Genomic DNA, 9,084 nt, shown 5'->3' on the forward strand with positions numbered 1-9,084 from the left:
GGGATTTTTGGAAGTCTTAAATATTTATTCTACATCACCAAATTTAACTAGAATTGTGGGTCTTCCGCAGTCAGTTTGAGTGATTTATGTACCATGAACAATTTTTGGCCATGCATTCTTTTTAACGGATCTGAAACTGCCACGAAAGAAATACGAGCTTCCCATTGAATGATCTTGTATGTAAATTCTGAAAAAAAAATAAGAAAAGAGATATTGTCTTTTCGACACTAGATGTCTGTAATGCTAATGTTATGTGACTGAATCTGCTAATGAATATTTGCCAAATTGTGACATTCTGCTTTTCTCCCTCCAGAATTGACTACATCAAGTTCAGTTAAGTATCTGTAAGACTTCACCATCGAATAGATAAAAGTAATGTGTTTTTTACGTAGTTTAAGAAACCAAATAAAATTGATGTGTGAGCGACAAATTCTCAAAATATAATACAACCACCCTCATTAATTTTTAAATTCACCCTGTCTCTTACCGCGATATGTACTTTTGCCATTATTTGGTGTTTTTTCTCCTGTATATTTAGTATACCTTTAATTTCTTCTTACACAATATTTTGGCCATATCGTCGGCCTAATATGAAAACTGCCCAAATTATTCAATTTTAGATTTTTAATGGCATCTTTTAGCATTATCCAAAAGCTATGTACGGCCAGTGGCGTAACTAACGCCAATGCTACCAATGCGGTGCATTGGGGCGCAGGTATTCGTGGTATTTTATTCCGTTAGCGCCATAACAGACGGGCGACTGTGGCCGGGCACTCTGTGGATCCACAAAAATACATATTGACCGTGGGTTCTTATAGGTCTGGATCCCGCGTATGAAAAAAAAGTTAATTAATAGCAAGCTGAAAATTTGTTAATAGCTCAAGGGTGTCTAGTCGGATAAACTTTGATATATGGGAACACTGTAACAGGGGCAGTTTTAATTGTGGAACAGGTTAAAAATCTGGAACGGTCAGACCACGAAAACGGCACATTTATTTTGTCCGACAGAACAGACTTAAACTCTCCGAACATAGATTAAACTCTCATGCAAAAATCAAACTGCTATTTATCACCTGTCATAATTCCTGTCATTTGACATATACTACATGTTCCACTCATTAAAACGCCCATTTGGTGATAAATAGGAGTCTGATTTTTGCATGAGAGTTTAATCTCTGTTCGGAGAGTTTAAGTCTGTTCTGTCGGACAAAATACATGTGCCGTTTTCGTGGTCTGACCGTTCCAAATTTTTAACCTGTTCCACAATTAAAACTTCCCCTGTTCCAGTGTTCACATATATCAAAGTTTGTCCGACTAGACACCCTTAAGATATTAACAAATTTTCATCTTGCTATTAATCAACTTTTGTTCATACGCGGGATCCAGACCTATTTTGTGGAGTGGACGTTGCATCACAGACAAGCGACTGTAGCTGGCCACAAATACCCCTCGTTGATAATATAGAAAATAACTTATATTTAAATAATAACTTTGAAATTTCATCTTTCAGGGTCTCTACGAGTCCCAATCAAAATCACTGCAGCAGTGGAGGTATGTTTTTATTTTCACGGTGCAAGTTGATGGCGCATAAATCGTTTAATTTTCGATATTTTTTTATGAAAATTATTTTGCATGTACTGCTTTTCATAATAAATGCTCATGCACATTTTCACAACAATTGGTACAGTTCTTTTTATTTTAGAAATTAACAAAAAAGTATTAGTACGTTCTTTAAAGGTAAAATATGGCCAAACCTCCAAATTTTAAAGAACCATTTGGATTTACATGAAATTTGGCATACACGTAGCTAACAAGTCAAAGAAAAAAGTGATATTGTGCCGATGTGTGCTTTTGCTCTAGGGGTGAATTTGACTCCCTTTTGGGGGTGAAAAATATATGTTTGAAATATGTCCGGAAATGGATAAAATGACTAAATCCAAGCAACTTTTGTTCTATAAAGTTTTTTCTCCGAGTTAATAGTTTTCGAGTTATTTGCGAGAGAATTATTGTTAATTTTTCTACAAAATAACCACGTTTTCAGACGGTTTTTCGCAAATAACTCAAAAAGTAAGTATTTGGTAAAAAAAAATTCTTATCAAAAATATAGCACGTAAAAAAGTGAAAAACATGGTGTATATGATAGCTCACTTTACCTAGCAGAAGCAGAGTTATAGCTAATAGAAGATAGGTTCATATTCGTCAAATTCCAAATCGAATATTTTAACGTGCCATAACCAAAAAACGAAGCACTTTTTTGGGGAAAACTCATTTTAACTTTTTTAAAGTGTTTAAAACATGCTTAATTTTGTTCTTACAAAAATTTTAGCATCAAAAGTAAACTAGTTGGCCTCAAAATAAAGTTGGTCCCTTTTTTTGGTCAGAAATCACCACAGGGGGGGGGGGGAATCACCCCCTAATTAGCATTTTAAATGAACTTAATTGTTACCACTTCACAAGTTTTTTTCTTGCGTAATTATTGATCATATGATCTGTAAGTTTCATCGGTTCAAAGTCCTTATTTTTGAAAGAGCTGTAGGTAAAAGGCTTAAAAGAATCACTTATCACGAGTGTATGCAAATTTAGAAACACCGAATCTTAACCAATTTTTGTCGTACAGAAAAACAAAAAAATACAAAGTATTCAAAAAAGTAAAGCCGCCTTTTTTTATTGATTAAAATTTTTGGAAATCTCTAACAATTTTTAAGTTATTTTGAAAAAAAAAGCATTTTTTTTCAAAATTAAAATTTTTCAAAATTTTACTAAACCAAATTTTTTCAAAAATAAGCACTTTGAATTGATGAAACTTACAGATCATATAAACACAACATAAGTAAAGTAACTTGTGAAGCGGTAACGATTAATTTTATTTAAGCTGCTAATTAGGGGCTGATCTTCCTGATTCTTTTTTGTCAAAATAAAAGGGACCAACTTTATTTTGAGCGTAACTTGCTTACATTTGATGCTAGATTTTTTTTATGAAAGTAAAAATAAATATTTTTTTAGACACTTTAAAAATTTTTAATGCTAAAATTTTAATTTAAATCAAAAATGCTTCATTATTTGGATATTTCACATTGAATTATTCTATTTGGAATTTTTCGAATATGAACAAATTTTTCATTAGCTATAACTCTGCTTTTGCCAGGTATAGAGACCTAATATATACACCGTTTTTTTTCACTCTTTTATAGGGTATAGTTTTGCTAAGAATTTTTTTTCGACAAAATGCTTACGTTTTGAGTTATTTGCGAAAAACCGTCTAAAAACGTAATTATTTTGATGAAAAATGAACATATTGACTTGAAAATAACTGCAAATTATTAATTTGGTGAAAAAACTCTATAGAACAAAAGTTGCTTGAAATTAGTTAGTTTATCCATCGCGGGACTAACCTTGGACATATATTTATCACCCCCGAGATGGGGTGAAACTCACCCCAGGTCAAAATCACACATCGGCACCATATCACTTTTTTTCTTTGATATGTTAGCTATGCGTTTGCCAAATTTTATGTCAATCCAGGCGGTTCTTTAAAATTTACAGCAAAAACCGTGAAAGAATGTACTATATGTGAATTTCGTACTTTTACACTAGGATAGCCCCTTAATTTTACTTTCAATTAATTTTTGAATAATAATGTTTTTTAATAATTAACTTTAAAATTACTGTTATATTTCTTTGAATAATTTTTGTCTGATTGGATATGGTTTGTTTAATGTCGTGTGTACTGAAATTGAATTAGTATCCCCTGGAAGTACGGAGAAATGTCGTTGTTAGTTTCGTTGGAGGTTGGGGGGGGGAGAGAATAAGTCTGTTAATAGGGGCGCACGAAGAATACTTGCATTGGGGCGCGCAGGTCAGACTAGTTACGCCACTGTGTATGGCTCTGTTTATTTCTAATAGTCTACTAGATTTTGCTAAAATTGTGAAAATAAATTTTGTATAAGTCCATTTTAATGTTGAAAGCCATATGAAATCAGCACAAGTCCCACAAGTCTCTCTTGTTAGTGGCCAAACCGTTCAAACGTATCTGTGCTTTTCTGACGTTTATACAATAAAAATTCTTTTCATTGTAAACAGGTGAGTAAATGACACAACATACTGTTTGATCATTAAACAAATTACTACTAAAAACGTGAATTTAACTTGTGTACGGACTTGTGCAAAGTGGAGTTAGTTATGTACAGTTAATTTTTTGTCTCTCGTGTAAAATCAGGTATTTTGGACTTATGCAATTTTCACGTTAGGCCGATTATTTCGTAAACCAAGGTTGACACATTCATTAAATATTGGCATTATACATTATTTTCATAAAAATATGCAGATATAGGTATGTAATATCTTGTCAAAATATAGAATTTATGCAAAATGTTCCAGATATGCAACAAATGCATTTTGCATATATGTATTCCGATATCTAGTGATGAGGTTATCTCTACGTCCGTTCTCGCATCACCTTTGATCGTATCTGACACAGTTCACAGCTTATAAACTACGATAACAATAAAAGTTTACAAAACACTGGCTAAGAAAATATACACTCCTTAAATAGTGCAAGAAACAGTGGTTTAACATAGCAAAATGGACACAAGTCCAATTTTTTTTTTCTGGTATATCAAGGGGTGCTTATTATAAAACCGACTTTTTCTTAAAAAATTTCGCCCCGAAACCCCCCTTTTCATCCCTTTAAAGGGGGTAATTTGTGGTTTCTGCAAAACGTAGCCATTCCTGTACGTTTTGAAAAAAATTTACTTAATAGTAAAATGAAGAGGACTATATTTTCTACTATTTATTTTCCGACAGCATATGTTTATCACTCACCGTTTAGCAGGGGTGGTGCCAAAAATTTGACAAGTTTTTAAAAAAGATGTTTTAAAAAAAATTATTTTTCCCTAACTGTAATGAAAATTAAGAAAAAACCCTGAGGAGATTAATCACAAATAAGTGACTGATTTTTTTGGTATAGGTTTCATTTAAGGGCACTTGCCCATTTTTTAATTACAGGTTGTTACATTTTAAAAATCCCCCTTTTATACCATCTGAATCGCCTATACTAGAGTAAAAAAACTTTCAGCGATTATCCATGTACTGGTGTTATTTACAAATTTCTATAATGCACCCCCATTTTTTTCAGGAACTACTCCAAAAAAAAGGAGAATTAATAAAGAAAGTGATTTTCTTGGAATCCTTCACACACCATGCCCTTTATTAAAATCCTTCATATATCATTTTGTGCACGTTCTTATTACCCATGCATGGACACCAAAAGCGATTTCTTAATGCGGATCCTGTAGCCAAAAAAAATAAATAAAGGGGGGGTTTAAAAAAAATTTTTTTTGCCTTTTGACCCATATGGACATATGCTCCATCAATAGGGTTTTTCATAAATATATATGATTATTGCAATATCCCTACGGAAACTACCACTATCCTTGAAAATAAACTGCAGAAACTACCCATATCTCTTAGAGAGCATGTTTTGACGATTTTCTAAGTACCTATGCATTTTTTTAAAACAAAACTTATACAGAATTAAAGATCACTATTTTCTCTACAAATAAGGTTCCATACATTTTTTTCGTATAAGCAACCGTTACGGCACAGTACCGCTGTAAACCTCAGAAATGCTTTGGGGGGCTTGTAGCATTTATTGCTACCCCGTAAGTGTTTTAATTGATGCGCCTATGTATCTTTATAACCACCTAGTGCTTCGACAGCAGAGATCGCCGTATAATAAACAATATCTATTACGAACAAACTGCAGCTGTTAGAGTAGGGGATCAGTTAACAGACGACATAAAGATAAAAAGAGGTGTGCGACGGGGATGTATATTGTCCCCATTATTGTTCAATACATATTCAGAGCACATTATGAACCTAGCGCTAACGGACATAGACGAGGGAATACTTATAAACGGAGAACGATTGAACAACATAAGATACGCTGACTGTCATTTTTGCAGACAGTCTTGACGGTCTGCAGACACTTGTCTCCAGGGTGGCAGAAGTAAGTAGCAGGTTTGGGCTTGATTTTAACATCAAAAAAACCAAATACATGGTTATACGCAAAAATAGGATACTACCTGGTCAATTACTAGTTAACCAGCAACCTATAACACAAATCACCAACTTTTGTTATTTGGGTGCAAACTTAAATGAACAGTGGGACCAATCGACGGAAATTAAGATAAGGATCGAGAAGGCAAGATCAGCTTTCGTCAAAATGAAAAAAATCTTTAACAGCCACGATATAAAATTGGAAATAAAGGTTCGTTTACTAAAATGCTACGTATTCTCCGTTCTTTTATATGGCGTGGAGTCATGGACCTTAACTGAAGCATCACTGAAGAGACTCGAAGCATTTGAGATGTGGTGCTATAGACGCATGTTGAGGATTTCCTGGATAGACAGAGTTACCAACAAAGAAGTTCTACATAGAATGGGTAAAGAGCGCGAACTAGTCGTAACCATAAAACGTCGCCAACTGGAATACCTGGACCATATAATGCGCAATGAACAACGATATGACCTACTTCGGACCATACTTTAAAATAAAGTGCATGGGAAAAGAGGTCCAGGACGAAGAAGGATATCCTGGCTGCATAACCTGCGAAAATGGTTTAACTTAACCACTACCGGACTTTTCAGGGCAGCAGTCAACAAAGTCAGAATAGCCATGTTAGTGTCCAACATCCGTAACGGATAGGCACCATAAGAAGAAGTGCTTCGACGCAAGTGTCGACGCAAGCCGAACGACGGATGAGAAGGTGGACAGGCGAGAATCGTACTATGAAAATCAGTTGGTTAAAAGACATCCTCTCTGATATGTGAGCTTCTTGCTATCTCTAGACGAACTCTGGGAAAATAATGGATTGAAATTAAATATATTACATACCACCAGTAAAATAAACATCAGGAAACTCAGCAGACAATCTCCAAAGTAAAGAAAAACAAGAATTCAAGTAATTATAACGTAAATTATACCACGAGTTCCCATATCAGAGATCCCAGGGTAAGCGAAATCAAATTATTTATCCTTCTGTTCTGATATATGTACATATACATATTGTTACCGTTTCATCGTAACCCAACATTTAATCATGGTTTTATGTCCTGTTAGGAGATTGCTTTGATATTTCTTTTATTATTAGTGCGTATAAGGTGTGGCATTCATATTGGTTTTTTTTTGGGTTTTTATAAATCCATTTGAAAAACTGGTAAGTGTGTAGACCATTCTATCAACGCGCAGCTGCGAAAATGTCGGAAAGTGACATTGATTAGATTGACAAGTTTGACGGGGTATAACCTAATGTTTACTTGTTTGGGAGAGTAGTGCTCTGTTTGGGTCCAGTGAAATGGATGTAATTGCATTATAGAGAGTGGCTAGAGGTCTTAAATGTGTATTTTTAGGTTCGTTTTACATTCTACAACACCATATTTACATTCCACTACATAATTTGGATACTTAGTTGGATTTTTATGGATAAATATAATGGATAAATATACCTTATATAACTAATTTGAATACTTAGTTGGATTTTTATGGATAAATATACCTTATATAATTAAAAGTATGACATCATAGGCCATTACCGACCCGTTTCATCAAATACATCCACAGGACCTCTCGACTTCTAGACAGCTCCACACAGATGTGATAGTGCCCGGAGATTTCCCAAATCTAGTGGACCTCCCTATGAATATACCCAGGGGAGTTGTCAAAGATAAGAGCTTTTTTCTATGTTTCAATTCATAAGTAAAAATATTTTGGTTTTTACTTTACATTGATAAATTTGTGTAAACTTTTTATATGCATATAACCGGTACCTATACTATATACGTAGTTTTTTTTGAAGTAGGATTTAAATAAAGTTAGGTAATGGTAAACAATAAATAACTATTCAAATAAAATAAATTAATCGATAAGGGAAAGGGGAATTAAGAAATATATAAAGGTTGTCGGTAGGTTTTTAAATAATATTTCTGGAAAAGTCTTTAACCAAACTCATTTTGTTAGTTTTATATAGCTTCCAGCATCTATGTTTACTTAATTATAGTACTTAGACATAGATCTGGTATTTCGATTGTTTCGGACACTTAATAGTTCGATTGGTGAGTACTTCACCCTTTAAGTCTCTGCTAGATAAGGTATTAATTTTTTTTGTGTAATTATTAGTTGTTCTAGCATTAACTATACCTTATCTAGTCTAGGATCAATTAATATTAGCATACTAACCATAGTATAGGATTTTGCTAAGCTTACGGACACTGACCTGGGTTTTGTTATTGATACTTTTATATTGCGCAATAGCGGTGGTAATTTACTTGGTGTAACTATTTGGTTCTAGATTGTTTTTTCCTCAACTCCACCACTATTGTTTATCTCACATGTATTTATAGGTATCATGGATACATTTTAAATTGATAAATATTATAAATATATTTGTTATTAGTAAGGTTGATTTTTATTTCAGTCTCGTAACCCCAGTTGAAAATATAGCAGAACAAGGTGAATAGTGAATTTTTTTTTGTATTGCAGGTCATTGTATCAACTGTCGTTTATTTCTTATCTTTCTTTATTTTAAAAATCTCGAACCTTTCAAATTCTCGGTTCAGAAATCTGAGCTGTTCGTTCGAGTTGGCGCCCTTTTTCTTCTTCTTTCCTTGTCGTATCTTCATATTATTCTATCTCCAGCGTTCTTATCTAGTTGCGTTCTCTTCTCGCATTAACCGGTCTCATTTTCTTCCTTGTTTCTACCATTTCGTTATTCCATATCTCTGTTTGTATATTTCAAAGCCAATATTCAGTGTATTGAAGCTAGCCCGAATCCTCACTTGAGATATAGTGGCTCGCTGCCTATTTAATTTGTTCATCTGAGCTAAGCCACTCTCCATTAGTATCTTAGTCCTCTTCTCTTCCAGTTTTCTCCTATTTCGTCAGTTCTCCCTTTTAGAAATCTCAATACCTAGAGTATTGGGTTACAGGCTCCAGTTTTTGTTTTTTTTTCGTGATCTATTCATTTTATGCATAATCTACTTATGGAAAATAAAAGAACACACTGTCTGCTACACATTATGACCTAT

Source organism: Diabrotica virgifera, chromosome 5, assembly GCF_917563875.1.
Source record: "Diabrotica virgifera virgifera chromosome 5, PGI_DIABVI_V3a".
In the NCBI taxonomy this organism is placed as follows: Eukaryota; Metazoa; Arthropoda; class Insecta; order Coleoptera; family Chrysomelidae; genus Diabrotica; species Diabrotica virgifera.